Raw genomic sequence first — 19,420 nt, 5'->3', positions numbered from 1 at the left:
TCTGTGATGGAGGTCCATGGATTGGTGTTGCATGCAGGGTTTGTTATTGGGATGGGTGGGTTGTGATAGTGGGGTATATTTAAGGTGGTGGAGGGATGAGGGTGATGGTAGGGGTAGGAGTTTGTGATGGCATGCTGGTAGGGTGGGGGATATAGTAGTAAAGATTTGACTTACCGGAGTCCAGTCTCCTGCTACTTCTGCGAGGCCCTCAGGATGCATTATTGCCAAGACTTGCTCCTCCCATGTTGTTAGTTGTGGGGGAGCAGGCGAGGGTCCACCGCCAGTCCTCTGTACTGCTATCTGGTGTCTTGCAACCACAGAACACACCTTCCCCCGAAGGTCGTTCCACCTCTTCCTGATGCCATCCCTTGTTCTTGGATGCTGTCCCACGGCGTTGACTCTGTCCACGATTCTCTGCCATCTTCCTTGCAATGGACGCCTGCTACACCTGTGATCCGAATAGCTGTGGCTCTACCGGGATGATTTCCTCCACCATGACCCTTAGCTCCTTCTCTGAAAACCTGGGGTGTCTTTGGGATGCCATGGATGTGGTGTAAGTGATATGTGTGCGGGTGTGTGGGGTGCTGTGTTGGGGTGTGTGGTGTGAGGTGCGTGGATGGTGTATGGGTGAGGGTGTTTTGTGGCTCTGATTGAGTGGGTGCTCCTGGCTTCTCTCTCTCTCACTTGCCAAAGTGTTTGGGTCATAAAGGGTTGTGGGTAATGTGGGTGGGTGTTTTATAGTGGTGTGAGTGTGTGGGTGTGGTGTGTGTATGTGTGTCAGGTATGTGTAGTTTGAATTGTCCAATGTGGTGGAGTTTTGTTGGTGTTTGTGTATTTTGAGCGTGCCGGAGTGTACCGCCAATGGTTTACCGCGGTTGAAGGACCTCTGCGGTGATTCATGGGTCGTGATACTGTGGGCGTATTCCTGTTGGCGTAACGGTGTGGGTTTTGGTACTCACAGTTTATCACTGACCTTTGGTCTGGCATACTTGTGTGGGTGTCTGTATAGTGGCAGATTTCTCTGTGTGGGTCATAATGCCCGTAGCGGAATACTGCCGCGGTCACGGTATGTTGGCACCATCAGCACAACGGTAGGTGGCATTTACCGTCAAGGTTGTAATGAGGGCCACAGTAATGTGTTTTATATGTCCTGACAGTGAAACATTGCTAAATTCATTTTTCACTGTTCCAAGGCCTGTCCCTCCCATAGGTTAACATGGGGGCTACCTTTAAATCTGATAAAGTGTAGATTCCCTTTGGGAGTGGATGGACATGTGCAGGTTGGGGTCTCTGAGCTCACAATTTCAAAATTCATCTTTTAGTAAATTTGATTTTAAGATTGTATGTATGAAAATGCCACTTTTAGAAAGTGTAAGACAACAAATTTGGTCAATTCAGGGGAAGTATGATCCTAAACTCCCATGACATTTATAATATTCTTAAAAAACAAAATTAATCCCAAATAAGTGTATTGTATTCTCAAAACAATTTATATCTTCACTATATCTTCATTTAATGATTATTGAAAAAATATATCTTCTTTAATCATAAAAACTTTCTTATAAAGTAGGTGCTCCCATTGTACAGCGCAGTGAAAGTGCAGAAGTGATGTACGTGCAAAAGTATTATGTACAATATATACAAATTGTGGTTAAAAAACAATAGAGAAAAGAGCAAACTTCTAAAAGACCCCTTCAGTCTAGGTGTCTTGAAGTTACTCGTATATAATCCACATATATTATTGTCAACGTTTCAACCCTATATCAAGACATAAATCATTAATGGGTCATCCTTAGGACTGGAAAGTTCTTTTCAAAGGGAACACCTAAACAAAAAAATGAAAACTTTGTAATATTCCAATTAATGAGTTTGTGTATTCGTAGAGTCCAGAAATCAAATTCAGACTCACCTAGTATTCTGAATATACTATTTAAACGATTATCATTAATCTATAGACTACGCCTTCTTTTTATGGTTCTGTAATAAAAATATTTTTTTGGGGCTGAAACTATCTAATTCATTTTTTATTATTATATTTTCAATACAATTTATTTTACATCATCATTGTCTTTTTAGTATTTATCTTATCTTACTTACGTATTCCTTAATGAAAATAATTTATCACCATCCTCCAATTGGCAAAACTCTTCTAATATTTTAGTATAAGTTTGCAGGAATTTCTTTATTTTGCCCTATGAAAAAATAAAAATGTTTTGACATTTCTTTTCTTGTTAGCGAATTATCAATTTATCAGTTAAGATTTATAAAATATATAGACAAACCACATTTCATGGTTGTCTTTTTGACATATAGAGATTGTAAATATGCTATTCATCTAACTAGGACAGCTGCAGCCACCTCACAGAAAGGGTTCTGCCCTCCTAGGGTCTGGGCAGCACAGTCCCAGGAAGGAAGAACAAAGCATTTCCTCTGAGAGGTGGGTGTTACACCCTCTCCCTTTGGAAATAGGTGTTACACGCTGGAGAGGGGTAGCCTCCCCCAGCCTATGGAAATGCTTTGAAGGGCAGAGATGGTGCCCTCCTTGCATAAACCAGTCGACACCAGTTCAGGGACCCTTTCTCCCCTGCTCTGGCAGGAAACTGGACAAAGGAAAGGGGATTGACCACTCCTCTGTCCATCACCACCCCAGGGATGGTGCCCAGAGCTCCTCCAGTGTGTCCCAGACTTCAGCCATCTTGTTTGCAAGGCGTGGGGGCACTCTGGAGGTCTCTGAGTGGCCAGTGCCAGCAGGTGATGTCAGAGACCCCTACTGTGTTTTGTGTCTTTTTCGCCTCCTGAGGCCTCTGTGCACTCTTTGTAAAATTACTTTGTGCACAATCTGGCCCATGTCCCCAGCACTCCACCCTGTGATGCTCAACTCACTGAGTTGTTCTCCGGCGGCGTTGGACCTTCTTTTGTTGTGCTGCATCAACTGCATTCTGCACCTCCTTTGAACCCAGATCCTGCAGCTTCTGGGGGTGCTGGCTGGCATCCTGAGGGCTCTCTAAAGTGCTGTGAGCCCACTCACACAGAGGTGAGGCCCCCAGATCCCTCCTTGGAACATCCAGCACAATTTTGATGAAAAATTCATTTTTGCCGTAGCCAAGGCTTGTTGGCACCTTCCAACACAAAATCTCATCTGCAACGATCTTCACACAGTGGGACATCTTTTGCATCATGTAGGAACCCGCTGGCATCTTCCTAGGGTGCATTTCTGCAGTCTTCTACTAACCAGGGACTCTTCTTTTGCACCCTCTTCTGGGTTGGGTTCTGTCCTTCCTAGAACTTCTTTTGACTTCTGGACTTGGTCCCTTTCCTTCGCAGGTCTTCAGGTCCAATAATCCAGCAGTTGTTCCTTGCAGACTTGGTTGGCTGCTGCATAATCCCCAAAACGAGGTATAGCGTGTCCCAAGGAAACTTGCAGTACTTTACTAATTCTTTTCTGGGCTCAGGGGTGGGGTAATTTCATTACCTTTCCTGTATTCTTACTCTCCCAGCGATACTGCACACACTACATTTGTCTAGGGGGGAATTTGTGATTCACATTCCACTTTTTTAGTAAATGGTTTGTGTTGGCCCTATACCTATTTTCTCCCATTGCATTCTATAGGATTTCCTACTGTTTGCATTATTCTATGACTGTTTACTTTTTCTAATTTTGGTGTCTAGTGTATATATTGTGTATGATACTTAGCTCCAGAAGGAGTATTGTCTCTAAGATATTTTTGGTACTGTGTCACCCAAATAAATACCTTTATTTTTGGTAACACTGAGTATTGTCTTTGTGTATAAATACTGTGTAACTATAAGTGGTATAGCATGAGCTTTGCATGCCTCCTAGTCCAGCCTAAGCTGCTCAGCTATAGCTACCTCTATCAGACTAAGCTGCTAGAACACTACTACATTCACTAACAAGGGATTACTGGACCTGGTGTAAGGTGTAAGTACCCAAGGTACACACTACAAACCAGGCCAGCCTCCTACACTGTGAGACCTTCATGCGTCTCTCCCAATTTTGCAGTGTACCAGTAAAAATTATAGTACCTTTTGTGTACACCCACCTGTAGCATGTTGTAATTTAATTGCTACATTATCATGGGATTGCTTGGTTCAGAATGGATATACACATTGCTACTTGTGATTGTTGAGACTTTTTGTGTAGGTGTCCATTGCCATGAAGGCAGTCCATACCACTTTGTGGGTGCTACTTACATCTTGAGGCCTGTCCTGAAACATTTTCTGACTAAGTCCCACGTTGCACAGCAATATGGTGGTGCTTGCACACATTGTTGAACCATGCAAGAGTTCAGTATTACTATGAGGCTACAACTATGAGGATAAAAGGAATGCATGTGGCTTATCTTCTGTTCCTGTGATGATGGGGTTGATTTCTATCTTGGGACTGGCCCAGGAGCAATGGCAGGAGTGGTAGCAGTGGGTTCATAGTGGGAAGATATGTGGAAGCCATTATAAAGGTGAGTTTCGTCCTAATATGTCTCCTAATCCATCGACTCAGTTCTGGAGGTTTAGCGACCACAGTTGCATTGGCAGGAATGCACATCATGATTGTCTCGGCATTAAAAGGGCTGTTATCTCACTGCCAGCTGCTTTTGCCTTCGGGCCCTTGAAGTGAGTGAGGTTTCCTGGTGTTGACAGTGGGCCATGGGTGGACTTATGCCTGTGCTCCCACTGACATCTAAATACAGTGGGTGGGCCATCACGGAAGCCGGCAGGTTGCCAGTCAAAAAGTAATTGGTGGGAGCATTATAGTTAACATCTAAATCAGGCCATTACTGTCAGAAGCATTGCAGAGATTGGTTTGTAGTCTACAGTCTACATGTCTGGATCTGTGCAGACCAACATACTTGTCTCTTGGACTTTTAACAAATGTTAATATTGTTGTGGTGAATTATACATATTTAATCAACTTCAGTAGGATGAAAGGCTCCATAAGCTATACTTGGATACTAATATATGATATATGTGGTGCATACACATACCTGTAACAGGTTTTGAAACAACTGAGCTTCTCAATTGAATTACAATTAAACTACTTGTTTCTTTTTCTCCCCTGTAAGCTCTCTCTCTCTCTATTTTGCTTTCCACCAGACACTCCCAAAGCTACTTTAATGTAATAGGACCTCCTTATAAACTGTGTATATGATGTACTTCACGGAGTTCCTTGTTTTTGTTTGTCCTGTTCTTTTTCTTGTTCTTGTTCTTCTTCATCGCAGTACAAATGGAATTCTTGCTTTTGTGATTATTATTATTATCATCTTCATCATTGTCTGAGTGGTTGCAAGCATATGGAATAAATTTTTTAATTTTTAATGTTTTAGATTAGTATTGGACCTCAGCATTACAATGATCAGAGGTGCATGCCACATCCATCAGTGTGCAGGGCACCACTCTAATTAGCAGGAATGAGGGGGATATTTTGCTTGCGGTTTCACCCTTTATGTGTCCCGCTGTTGTGTTTCTAGTAAATCTCAGATTCTTATGGACATTTCTCATAACTCAGCCACAATTGCATCAACTCTCACTGTTTCCTCATCCATGGACTGTTCTTGCAGTGTGCCTTCTGCAAAAAAATTGCCTTCTTCTACATTAATACCAGCTTCAGTAGTGGACCATGTGATGTCCTTGCAGCTGCATTAGAAACACATTAATGCTGCAGCCGCAGATGGCCATGCCACCATCATGCATGGGCTTCTCAGGAGGAAGGTTGTGACTCATTATTTGATACTGTCTTGCATCCCCTTTGATCACTTACATTGTCAGTCTTTTTGACTACTGCTCTGTCAATGTGTCCTCCTTTCCCGTCATTGGCTTTAATAAAATCCAAGGTACAAAACAATTGTTGCATCGAAATGGCTTTGTTTTTGTCACTAATATCAATCCAAATTTAATAACTAATTTATTAATTCTTTAGAATGCCATGCTCCGGTAACAGCACTCGTCTTTTAGGAAAACAAAGCTACAGATCCTTAGAGCTTGATTACAAGTTGGTCAGTTAATCTGTCCCGTGTATAAGCTCACGTCTACACATGGCAGGGCATTACAAGTTTGGCTTTATTTAACGTATCCAATTTTGATCAGATCTGTTCAATAACTCAGGGAAAAACATACAGTATTTAGCTTATCACGAAAACTTTTGTATGTCAAACACCAAAATCAGAATGTTACCCTTCAAAAACTTATAATAGGTATGATCTATTGCACTTGATAAATAATGTACCCCATGCTATCATTATACACCAGAAGAGATAAATAACTCCTCAACTCTGGAGTAAGCCATTTACCTTCCAACCCTTAAATGGGATTAATGCCAGCTTTATTGCTCGAGTAAAATGTTACCTTTTCCAGAGCGAAAAGGGAAACATGGGAAGTTTGAGAATGCCAACAAATGTAGTGCTGTGTGGGAATTTGGAAAGTTCCATCAAAACCTTGTCTTGACCCCACCCCTTAATTGGAATTCACAGATGTGGAGTTCTCTGCAGTTATGACTGAGATCTCCACATACATGTTAGAAATGGAGTTTCTAATTGGCAGAGGTATGTGCCCTGTCCAAGTAGGGACAACATTCCTAATCAAGGTAAGTCAGATACACACCATAAATTGACCTGTGCTCGCCATCTGGTAGTTTGGCACAGAACAGGCAGGTTTACCTCTAACAGGCAATGTGTAAATATTTGTGCAACACTTAAAACATGAAAAGAGTGAAAACACCACACAAATATAATCCACACCATGTTGGACAAATAGGTATTAATTTAATGAACAAAACAAGACCAAAATGACAAAAATCCAATACGTAGAAGTTGAGGTATGAATTTTTAAAGAATATCTGCAACTGTAGAGCTTAATACTCAAAGCGTCAACTGGGGCTATTTAGTCATGCTACACTCGGGTAAATCCAAAGCTCAGGCCAACCTTGATGGAGCGAGGGCCATCTACAGGGACCAAACTTGTCCCACTGAAACATTACTTTGTTGGGAGGGTTGCATTAACGTCAAAGATCTTATGCGGGGATCAGAGGAGACGATGCAAGGGTGATGTAACGGTTCCGATCCGGAGAGTCAGGGGATGCTTCATTGTAGAGCCAGCAGTCCTCAATCCTTGAGTAGTGGTGCAGCAGTGAACTTTTTGTGATGAAGGTGATGCATAGTTGTCAACACTTGCACCTGCAATGTGAAGGAGATGTGCCATGGATGATGGTGATGTGTGGATCCTGAGTCGCGCAATCGGCAATGCAAAGTCCTCAACATCAGTGGCAGCGGTGATGTGTCGGTGTCAAGAAGAGATGAGGCAGTTCTGATTAGCGGAGTGATGGTGATGCGTGGATTGTCTCAGAACACAACTGCACAACTCACGTCCAAGGGCCCAGGACTGTATTGGCACCACTTGGCACAGTAGGACTCACAGTTGGCAGAGTTCATAAGCTGTAGCAGAGGTGAGTGAAGTCATCTGCAGGTAACAGGAAAGGCCCAGAAAAGCAGGAGTCCAGCAGAGTTCCAGCAGAGTGGCAGTCCCTTTGGCAGCACAGTAGTTCTTCATCCTGGAAGAATGTCTTCAGGTCCAGAAGTGTAGTGGTTTGTTGGGGTTTTGAAGTCCAGTACTTATACTCAGTTACTCCTTTAAAGTGGGGGAGACTTCAAAGAGAGGCCTTTCACTGCCCTTCCTTTCCTGGCTCCAGACACATTACAGGCAGTTATTCCATCCTTTGTGAGAGCTCAGGGGCCAGCCTATTCAGGTGTGTTAGCTTTTCCCTCCCATCCTGCCCAGGATGACCCATCAAGATGTTAATAGCCTATCAGGATGTGGATGGCCCATCGGCCACACCTATGCTCACATTTTGTGTGCTGTTTAGAAGGAATGCACCAGAGCCCTGCTCTCACTTACCCAGACGTGTATTCAGGGACAGGAAGAGGCACAGAATAATGAAAGTAAGAAAATGCCAACTTCTAAACGTGGCATTTTCAGAGTAGCAACTTACACTCCAACTTCACCATAAATTGTGATTTTAAATTGTGAGTCCAGAGACACCAAACTCGAAATATCTGTCTGGTCGCAATTAGAAAATACACTTATAAAAGGTAATAAGGCAATTGCAATGTTAACCTATAATAGAGATAGTATTTGCAGTTGTGAAGAATGAATTTAAGAGTTGTTTACTGCCTGTACATGTAAAACTTAAAAGTACATGCCCAACCTTTTAAATACACTGCACTCTGCCCATGGTCAGTCAGTGTTTCCGCCCACCGGCCCAGCAGGGAACAGGGCCTTAACATGGACGGCAGCTCCAAATGGAGCCGCCGCCAATGTTGGTGTGCGGTGGGTGCAGCAGCACCCGTCGCTCAGATCACTGCCCGTAAGTGCATGGGCCCCCAAAGCACCCCTTCTGCCAGCTTTTCCCTGGCAGAGGAACCCGTCAGGGAAAGGCTGGGGGAAACAGGGTCCAGCCCTGTTGGATAATGTAATCTGCCATCATCAGGCTGCCTATCGGCGGCAGACTGCAGTGGCGGGGGACCGCCTGTGGCAGTCTTCCCTTGTTATTTATATGCTGGTTGAGACCGCCATGCCGGAGGCGGTAATTTCTGCCGGCGTGGCGATCTTGACCTCCATGTACATAATGAGGGCCTTAATCTTCCCTGTGCCTACCAAAAATGAAAGTGACCTTTGGAATGTAACTAGTGCTCATGGAAAGCACTCAGATACATTTGGTGGAGTTTGCGCTATACAAAACTGCAAAAAAAAGTTAATTTTGAATACTGATTTCATGAATCGGAGACGGCAAAACTGAATTATTAGACAAAAAATGAAAAATACTCTGTTATTAAATAGGTGCAGCTCGATTGCACCAAATATTTGTCATGCAATCAAAGGAGTGAGCAAGCGTCAAGCACTTGGCCAGTAGATGGTAGTTGTTGTTAGTGCACTGCTTACATGAAAACAAAGAGTAGCATTTATCCCCAGCGGTGTGATCAATGCAAGGGCATTCTATGAACACTCCACTTACTCAAAGTTCAACTTTCCTTTAGGCGTTAAGGTCATATTTTTCATTCTAAACCGTTACAGATGAGGCGAAACATATGTCAAAACACATGAAGCAGCAAGGAAGCCTTTCTTTGTCTGTATAATATTTACACTAATATTGTTCCCAGATTGTGAGTATCTGGCTCCATTTATGGTGTGTTTACATTGCTTAAATGTCAGACAATTGATGCGAGGCGTGTGTCATAATGATGTTTTCCTTTTACTGTTTAACAATGTAAAGAGAAAGCACGTTTGTTGGGAACCAGCAAGAAACCATCTTCTGGGTGTGAGAATTTGGTGCTTTCAATATAATCACGCTTCACTGAGGTAGTGTAGTTAGGTTTACTCCATCTGAAAATGTGATTCCACTGATGCACTCCCTGTACTTTGAGAAATGGGTTCAGTGATGCTCTATCTCAGAACTAATAACCTAGATAAGCTAATGTCATCTGCAAATGTAAGAATCACTCTACAGTACCAAGGAAACAAAAGGTTGGATTGGCTTGCCTCTGCATGCATACATAATTTAGAGGCCTATAGCCACATGGGGTACAACTCAAAGACTCAAGACTTGATATGCAGTGACATTTCTGCTAATATCTAGAACTAGGTAAATTCAAGAGTGTGGCAAATGATGGCCTTTTGAGGATTTATTTTAGATACATATACATCCGTTTTCTTAGTCTTAGACCAGAGGATGTAAAATTATGGTGTACATTCTCTAATCCAGAATGTTCCCTACTGTAATCTTCGTAACAGGCTACTCTTTCGGGTCTGCACATGTTGTCTATAATAAATCCGCAAACATCAAGGCTTCATACTGCAGCATACAAAACTGACCTCCTGCATTCCCTATTCATTCCAGAAACCACCCAACCAAGAGTCTGTAGCTGAGATGGATGCTTCTGTCCCAGTTAAAAAAAGTCAGGAGGTGGTTGAGTTTCAGTCTCTACTACTCCCATCCAGTTTGTAGCAGATATGAAGGAACTGTATATACTTGGAGAATCCCAGAGAGTAACTGTTCTCTCCAGCATTAAAGCCAATGAGCATTCTCCTTCGTAACAAATTACAATTCTAGTGTGGGTGGAGATAAGCAGAAGCTAAGCAAGATGAATGTGATTGTAGCTCACTGCCTGATTTCAAAGTGTGACTTTTGTGTCCAGTAGCCCATGTGGGACCATCAGTGGGATGAAAATTAAAAGCGGATCACATGGACGCCTGGGCCAGTCTGTAGGAAGTCCAGGAGAGATTGATTAGGTTGGCAGTTCCTCAGGTGTGAACAGCGTGGAAGGAGTACATGACAAAGGGGCATTGACATGACATTACAAGCAGTAGATAATCACAGAAGGCCAGTTCTACTGACATATAGGCCCTCATTACAACCCTGGCAGTCGGTGATAAAGCAGCGGTAATACCACAAACAGGCCGGCGGTAAAAAAAATGGAAATATGATCATGGCGGAAACCGCCAACCCAGACAGCCACTTTAACACTCCGTCTGCCATGGCGGTCGCAATAGGCACGTTGGCGGTAACCGCCAACAGCCAGGGGGAAGACAATGTTCCACCCACTGTATTACAACAGGCCAATTTGCCAGCTTTTCCGGGGCGGTACCAAGGCCATCAAAAGCACAGCGGAAACAGAATACTGAAGGGAAACGACTCACCTTTCAACATTCAAGGAAGAACGACGACGCCAGGGAGCCCGAGCTGCACATTTTTCCAATGCTGGTCTAAGTTCTCATACACCAGGAACAAGAACGCCGGTGAAGATGACCATGGTGAGTACTGCACCTAGCACACAAGGGGGGGAGGAAAAAGAGTGACACACACACGCAACACGCAACACGCAACACCCCACCACCACCCTCACCCCTACACCATACACACAAACAGATGCAACAATATTACATATACACCCCGTAACCCTCAGGAATAGCACAAGGACAAAAGGAATGGAGTAAAATGAGTGTAATAGTACAATTTTAGATAAATACATCCTTAAATCAATTAACAGTATGTACAATATATACAAAAGGAGGGACAATGCCCACTCCAACATGTCCGTGGCCTACAGGGCCATATTACACGACCATAGCCACACTTGACTCCTGCGTCAATATAGAGAGAACACTGTAGGCGCATCAGCTTGAAAACACACAGGCACCTCATAGGGACAGGGAATGGGGGGGGCACCTCAGCCGGAAGATGGTACAATGCCACTGCTCCTGCCCACTGCTTGGTCCTGGGAAGTGCAAGGCCACAGTCTCTCAAGTGGGTGGTTTGCCCACTGCTTGGTCCTGGGGAGTGCAAGGCCACAGTCCCTCAAGTGGGTGGCTTGCCCACTGCTTGGTCCTGGGGAGTGCAACGCCACAGTCTCTCAAGTGAGTGGTTTGCCCACTGCTTGGTCCTGGGGAGTGCAACACCACAGTCTCTCAAGTGGGTGGATTGCCCACTGCTTGGTCCCGGGGAGTCCAAGGCCACAGTCTCTGAAGTGGGTGGTTTGCCCACTGCTAGGTCCTAGGGAGTGCAAAGCCACAGTCTTTGGAGTGTTTACCTTCTTCCACTGGTTCTGGACGGGGATTTGTGCCCAGTGTGTTTCATCCTGCCAAGGAGGGAGTGAGTGGATGCCTTCTTCCACTGGTTCTGGAGGAGGCTTTGTGCCCAGTGTGTTTCATCCTGGATGGTGCAAGGTCACAGCCTCTCACCTGTGTGTCACATCTACATGTGATGCAGGGGCCAGGACGCACTGCAGCCCATGTAGTCATGACTACACACAGCACGCCGGCGATGACGGCTGCTCAGTGGATGTGAATTGTGGTGCAGGTGGTGGTGCTGTCAGTGGTGGGGGGAGGCTCCAGCCCTTCCCCTGCAGCCTTGGATGGCTGCCCACTGGGGCTGCTGCTGCTGGCAGTGGTGCTGCTAGTGGTGCAGGTGGATGTGCTGGCCGCGGTGCAGGTGGTGGTGCTGTCAGTGGTGGGGGGAGGTTCCAGCCCTTCCCCTGCAGCCTCGGATGGCTGCCCACTGGGGCTGCTGCTGCTGGCAGTGGGGCTACTGCTGCTGGAAGTGGTGCTGCTGGCGGTGCAGGTGGAGGTGCTGGCTGCGGTGCAGGTGGCGGTGCCGTCAGTGGTGGGGGGAGGCTCCAGCCCTTCCCCTGCAGCCTCGGACAGCTGCAGTGCCATGGATGGTGTTGTGTGCCTCTTCCTGCCCTTGGCAGATGGTGGTGCCTCCTTGCTTCCGCCCGCTGGTGTTCCCTTCCTGCCCTTGCTGCCTGGTGGTGCCTCCTGCCCCTTGCTAGCTGGTGTCCCCTTCTTGCCCTTCCTCGGTGGCAGCCCCTTCTTGCCCTTGGCAGGTGGTGCAGGCACATTGGCTGTTCTGAAGGGTGCCTCCTTGGAGCCTCTCAAACCTGCAGCAGCTGCAGAAACCACAGTGGCCGTGGACTGGATAGCTGAGGTGCTGTGCTGGGTTCTGCCCACCTTGGCTCGAAGTGAAGGATGGGGGGAGGGGCAGGGAATAGGCCAATGGTGGCGAGGAAACGCTTCTTAGGGACACTGGGGTGGGATGAGGGTGAAGGTTTGGGAGTGGAGGAAGAGGGAGTGGTTGTAGTAGGTGTCTGTCTGCTGTGCTTGGGACAGGTGCATGTGCTGGATGCTGTTGTGAGGTGGATGGTTGTTGGGTGTCTAAGTGCTTGCGTTTGTGTACTTTGGGAGGAGGGGGCACAGACACAGTGGGAGAGGACATAAGGGACGTGTGCATGGATGTGGGGGTGGTGACTGTCAGTGAGGGGTGTGTTGTGATAGCTGTGCTGGTGATGGAGGTAGTGGATGAGGCTGTAGTGCATGCAGGTGTGAATGGAGACGCTACTGGGAGGGAGATGGAGGAGGAGGGAGATACAGTGGAGGCAGTGGATGTTGGTGTGTATGCATGTGGATGGTGCTTGTGTGAGTGCTGTGGGATGAAGTGTGGTGCTTGTGTTTGCCTGAGCCACTTCTGTGTGTTGATTTGAGTGCATGCTGGTCTGAAGGTGTGCTTGGGAAAGGCTGGGGTTGAGGGGATTGGGACTGGGTAGAGGAAGTTGGAGGGTGAGGCTGGAGACAGGGACAATTGCTGCCATCAGGGAGGAGGCCAGAGCCTGGAATGCTCTCTGTTGGGCCGCCACGCCAGAGTGAATGCCCTCCAGGTATGCATGTGTTTGTTGCAAATGCCCTGCTAGACCCTGGATGGCATTCAGTATGGTTGACTGCCCAACAGAGAGGGCTCACTGGGGCAGGGCCTGAGGTGCCTGGGGCGAAGGAGATGCCCACCCTCCTGGGTGAGTGGGCACGGGCAACTCTCTGAGTGACTACTGGGAGGGTGGTGCTGATACAGGGGCGGCGGCTATACCTGCAGCTGGGGTGGTCACAGAGGTGTCCACCACCACAAGGGAGCTTTCATCGGAGGAGGTATCTGAGACTGTGTTGTCACCTCCTGTCTCCGCTGTGGTGCTCTCCTCACCCTCCATCCCACTGGTCCCCTCGGCATCGGTGGACTCTGCCTCCTGGGTTCTCTGGGATGTAGCTCCCTCTGTCAGCAGTGCCCCTGCTCCTCCGCCAGATGATGCTAATGCACACATGGACAGGATGACAGAAGAAAAAAGGGGGGGGGGAGAGAAAGGGAACACTGGGTCAGTTACAGCACCAACACCAAAGTTGGCATACACAGCACCGTCACACACAGGTATCAGGAATGAGCACTTTGCATTGCACTGCCATTGATTTGGGTAGATGCCTCAGCAAGATGAGGGCCAAACACTGCCAACTGCACCCCTCCTGGAACCCACAAAGCCCTGATTGACATGGAATGCAAACAAGCTAGGATACCTGCATTTACCATACACCCTTGAGCTGGATCACACTGCAATGCTGGCCTGGCAATAAGGGGCACCCACTAACTCACACGCAGCACCCGGATCCCATGCCACCTACAAATTATTGTAGTAATGCCCACTGTACTCACCCCCTTGTGGCTACTGTGATGCCATCAAGCACCCACACAGCTCTGGGTAGGCCACTGCCAGTATGCAGGCCATCTGGGGTCAGGTTCTGATGGGCACCTCTTCCTCGTTAGGATGCCATCCCCAGCTGGGCCTCTGCGGTCTTCCGTGCCTAGCTTATCAGGTCCTCCTACAGTTTCCTGCAGTGGGTGCTTTGCCTGCTGTAGACCCCCAGGATCCGCACATCCTTGGCGATGGCACACCACAATCCCTTCTTCTTATGGGTGCTGACCTGCAGAGGAGACACAGACAGGAGGACACCATCAACCATACAATCCAGCCTGTCACACATATGGCCCACCAATCCTGTTTCCATCACCATTGGCACACAGATCGTCGGCGCCGACCATGTATACTACCACCAGACACCCACCCAATCACACGATGCTTGAACACACATCCCCATGCATCCTTCCCACATGCATCGTGCCCATGGTGTACTCACCTGTTGGTCTGTAGGCCCATACAGCAGTCCATACTATGGTAGGACCCCATCCACCAGTCGCTCCAACTCCTCCAAAGTGAAGGCAGGGACCCTTTCCCTGGTCACACGGGCCATGGTAGGTTCCAGACACAGGTCACAGCAGCACACGCAGTGTAGGTGTCGTCCAGTGGAAAATCAGGAAACAAGTGAGGATTTGGATATAAAATGGCAGTCACGTCTGCTGCGGTGTATACCGTCACCGCCAGCGCAGATCCTCATTGGCCACTGTACTTCATAGAGCCCCATTTTAGCCAATGAGGAATTGCACGGCGGTGCAAGGCCGCCTTCTGCCACGACGCCTAACATCGGCGGAGTTACCTCACTTCCTTCTGTCCCAAGATAAATGACAGGCGGTCACCATTTCATGGTGGTGGACAACAATCAGATAAACCCTAACTGCGTCATTGCATAAATTGCACATACATTGTCATTCTCATTCTGCCATCACATTGATGCTCCTATGTCCACCAAGGTGGTGGTTCTATTGTACAAATTGTGACAACCTACTCACTCTTGTGTCCCTTAGGTACCTACAGCTGTGGATGAATAGGAGGAGGAAACAAACCCCCATGTACAGACCCCTTGTGGACTTGGCTACGCTGGAGGACAGGCACATTATACTCACTATAGACGGGGACAGGGCCACAATCACAGAGCTTTGTGCCCAATTGGAACCTGACCTGATATCAGCCATCCGTCATCCCACTGGGAACCCCCCTCTTGTGCAAGTGCTATCAGTGCTCCAGTTCCTGGCAACTGGTTCTTTCCAAGTGACGATGGGATTGGCAGCAGGAATGTCACAGCCAATGTTCTCAATCGTGCTGGCAAGGGTTCTGTCTGCCCTGGTGAAGCACATGTGCAAATACATTGTTTTCCCCAGATGGAAGATTTGGCCACTGTTAAGGCAGGATTCTATGCAAGGGGCCATATCCCCAATATGGGCGATTGACTGTACACATATTGCGTTAGTCCCCCCCCCACCTGCCAGAATGAACAGGTGTTCAGGAATCAGAAGATTTTCCACTCACTGAATTTGCAAATGGTGTGCCTGGTTGACCAGTACATCTCCCACGTCACTGCCAAGTATCCTGGGTCGGTGCATGACACCTTCATCCTAAGGAATAGCAGCATCCCAAATGTGATGGGCCAACTACAGAGGCACTGGGTGTGGCTATTAGGTGACCCAGAGTCCCCACCCACTGTATGTCAGTGTATGCCTTGAGGTATTATCCCCATAGGATTCTGTAAGGCTAAAGTTTGTCCCTCACTATTTGAAGGTAACTCTGGCTACCCAAACCTTTTGTGGCTTCTGATCCCTGTGAGGCATACCAGGACAGGGGCTGAGAACCGTTATAATGAGGCACATGGACGAATCAGAAGAGCAATTATAAGGACCTTTGGCCTCCTGAAGGCCAGATTCAGGTGCCTCCATCTGACAGGTGGAGCCCTGTGCTACTCACCCGGGAAGGTCTGCCAGATAGTAGTGGCATGCTGCATGTTGCACAACATGGTCCTCAGATGGCATGTGCCTTTTCTGCAGGAGGAGGAGACTGGAGATGCCCCTATCGCAGCAGTGGACCCTGAGGACAGTGAGGATGAGGAGGCAGAGGATTAGGATGTGGACAACAGAACATCAGTTATATGTCAATACTTCCAATGACACACAGGTGAGACAGTGGAACTGATCATTGCTCTGAATATTGATTTCATCTGTGTGACTTTGGCATGATGGCATTCTCTTCCTTTGCATCTAAACTTATTGTCACCTATGGCTTGTCATCTTACAGATGTTGGTGATATGACAACAGTATCCTGATGTGATTACTACAGACAGATACAAGTCCTTAATTGAATGCTATCACTGTGTCCATATCATTTGCACCAGATGTGACTGTTCCACTAAATGCACATTTTAACACATAAAATATTATCAGTCAAGTTGTGCTCAAGGGTGTTTCTTGTAGTGCTATACAATTGAGGGAAAAGTGCAATGGAATGGGGTGATAGGAGAGGAAAGTCCAGGGTCTGTGTGTAGCATAGGTCCAGTGTCCAAGGGGGCATAGGAAGGGGAGCAAAGGCAGTTCAAAGTAGACAAGGTGACAGGGTGGGACACAAGGGGAACAATCAGGAGAGTCTCATTTCCTGGCGGTGGTCTCGGTCTTGGCTAGTGTCTCTGGCATCTGTCTGGGTCACAGGGAATGTTTGCTGAGTGGTTCACCTTCTGCAGGGGGAGGGGTGCTGGTGGCCTGTGGGTCCTGTGGCTGGGCCTCCTGCCCACTAGCTTCAGTGGAGGTATTGGGCTGGTCAATAGACTGGCTAGTGGTAGGGGCCCACTGGTGTGCTGTTGATTCCCTCATGATGTTGGCCATGTCTGCCAGAACCCCTGCTATGGAGATCGTGGTGGTGTTGAGAGCCTGCAAGTCCTCACTGATCTTCTGATGGTGTTCCTCCTGCAGCCGCTTGTTCTCCTGCATGTTGTCAAAGATCTGGCCCATTGTGTCCTGGGATTGTTGGTAGGCACCTAGGATCTTGGTGAGTGCCTCCTGGAGAATCGGTTCCGTTGGTGTGTCCTCCCCCTGGTCAACAGCGGTCCTCCCAGTGTCCCTGTTTCACTGGGCCTCTGTCACCTGCCCATTGCCACTGACCCCAGGTCCCTGATTTAAGTGTATGTTGTTTTTAGGATATGGTTAATCAGGTATAAGTAGGGATTTAAGGGGTTATATTTGCTGTTTATGTTTAGTGGGTAAGTATAGATAGGGCTTATGCCATTGTGGCTATGTCTGTAGGGGGGAGAGGGAAGAATGTTACGGAGAGGGAGGTAGGTTGTCTCATCTGGCAGGCAAAGCACTTCCTAATACTGCTACTGGCTGCAGGGGCAATGGTGAGCAAGGGATATACAGACCAAGATCCGAAGGATTGAAGGGAGCTGGTGCGTTGGTACAAGGGCAAGGTGGGCCATGAGGAGCTCTACGTCTCCCAAATTAAGCATTGTTGGATGGATATCACTGCTCAGGAAGGAGATGTGCAGGATATACTGAGAGTGGGGATTGGAGGCCCCATATGTATGCATTAATGTGCCAACCAGATGTAGTAATGTAGATAACTTTGCCAAGGTATATAGCAATATCAAAATGTATTTGAAATGTGTAGATGCCTTGTGACATGCAAAGCAGAGTGACTCAAGGTATCAGATGTTACAAACTGGTACACAATCTGTACACTTAGCATAAATGCAGTCTTGCATTACAGGGGGCTGCCAGTCAATGTTAAGTAATGTAAAGAAACCCTATGTCCAAACAAGGGTGTCCACTTAGCAATTTCCAGCACTGAAGAAGATTTGGGTTTGTAAATGTGATTGGATCAATCATTGATTGCTGTTTTCCCTCACTCATGTGCCAAAACAAATACACAATATTTGGTTGTATCAGTCCATGTGAATAGATTCACAATACAGATCATTATCCATGCTGCACTAGGTATTAAATATGTCTGTGTGGCAATGCTAATGTGTATGTACCAAGGGACACATCTATCCAATCATCATGCAGTGCACCACAGCAAGGCACCTTGCTGTGCTGCATTGTGTGAAAGTTAAAGGGCAATAACGCATCTTATTTAAAGCTTTACTGTACATGCCTGTGCTTTCCTATCACTCACTTGCATCCTTCTAGCTGCCTTATGCTAATGCTTATGCTAATGCTGCACCCTTGTGTCATGGCGCAAGGGAGCCTGTGATGAAGCTGGTCAGCTGTTCAAACAATATCACAAGCTTGAGACCTGATGTTGACATTGATGTAAGACATTCCTGACCTTTCACCTCCTGTCAGATCAGTTACGTGAGGGGACAATCTGCATTCCATGGCCTGAAAATGTATGCATTTGTGTGTAAAGGTGTCTAAATGTACCATGACAGAGGAATGTTATAGTGCTTAGTAAATATTTGGAAGTGTGAGTAGGTGCTCTATATTTAATGCAATGTCTCCTTTTTAGTTTTGAGGGAGGACATTTTCTATTTACTCAAGGTGAAGTTGACAGCTTCAGGTATAGTGATGGAGAAAGTAACTATCATGACTACATGGTTTTACCTCTGTGACGTGTGTGTGATCCATGGTAGTTGTAATAGTGTGATGTGTATGGTGAGTTATACATCACATGCCAAAATGTCACTCAGAATCATTTCATTCATCTGAATGTAGTATCAACGTAGTTGAGGGTAATGTTTTCTGCAGTGCCCCACTAAACCCTTTTGCTGCTCGACCTTTTTCCCCTCAGTGCTGGGCCTTTTTGGCCATTTGGGGTAGTTCATACTTAAGTCTCCATAACTTTTTGTGCACCTAAGCTATGCATGCCAAAATTGTGTCTTTTTTTCCAACATTCACAATTTTAGCATAGAGGTAGCCTATGTTTCCCATTTTGTGTGCACTCAACCTACTTCCATTCTGTGGTAGGACCAGTGTGAAACCCATGGGTCATAGAGAAAAGCTATGGATTTCTAAAAACAAGACAACATTCTGAATTCAGCAAGGGGGTCATATGTGTAGATCGCTCAAGGTTCCTCCAAGGAAAATACCTGGTTGAAAAAAAAAAATATTGAAAGTGACTAGGAAAGAAACAGGCATTTATGACAAAATTTTCACCTGTAACTTTTTTTCATAATGGCAGATCGACAAAAGCAATACACATTATATCTACCACATCTTGTGGTTGCGGGGGATGTATAGGGTTTGTAAGTTCTCCAAGTATAGATCAATTCTTATAGCGAAATAGTGAAAAATGGGTATCAAGGAAACATATGTATTTCTCTAATGAGCACAAGACATAGAGGGCCATATTTATACTTTTTGACGCAAAACTGCGCTAACGCAGTTTT

This window comes from Pleurodeles waltl, chromosome 2_1 (genome assembly GCF_031143425.1).
Source record: "Pleurodeles waltl isolate 20211129_DDA chromosome 2_1, aPleWal1.hap1.20221129, whole genome shotgun sequence".
Lineage (NCBI taxonomy): Eukaryota > Metazoa > Chordata > Amphibia > Caudata > Salamandridae > Pleurodeles > Pleurodeles waltl.
This window is presented reverse-complemented; position numbering follows the sequence as displayed.